Below are 585 nucleotides of genomic sequence, written 5' to 3' on the forward strand. Positions count from 1 at the left end.
CTTGCTAGTTCCAACAAAACATCCTTATCCATTATCCTGTCATCCCAGCCTGATCTTATGAGGGGTCGGTGTGTTCTTGTACCATCTCCTAAGAATCTGTTTACGTAGTTACTTGAGAACTCTGGGTGTTCTTGTACCATCCCCTCAGGTCAGGCATGTGCTTACTTGGTTAGCCAATACCTAGTGTGTTGTTGTTTTGCCAAGGGCAGGCCTACTCTGGTTCACAGCCTTCGGTTCACACTGTTAGTTATACCTAGGGCTCCAGCAAGGCCTACAAGAGGGAGTGCAAAGGTGGTTTTCTCTCTCCTTCCATCATGTCTGCCCAAAGCCATGGGATAGAGTAACTGAGAATCTGGCCCGTTGCTGAAAACATCACAGTGCAAAATGTTAAATGCACTTAACAGTACACACACACACCCATCAGATACATGCACACACAACTACATCCACACGCCCCCCAAAGGGGCATGTACTGTAGTGGGAGACGATACTACAGAAAGTAATTCCATTGTGCAGTGTTGCCAATCCATTTGTGAACAGATGTGGACTCCTGGCTATAAAATGCTCCAAGTGCTGCTGGGAAAC

The sequence above is a fragment of the Mauremys reevesii genome, linkage group 2, assembly GCF_016161935.1.
Source record: "Mauremys reevesii isolate NIE-2019 linkage group 2, ASM1616193v1, whole genome shotgun sequence".
Taxonomy (NCBI): Eukaryota; Metazoa; Chordata; order Testudines; family Geoemydidae; genus Mauremys; species Mauremys reevesii.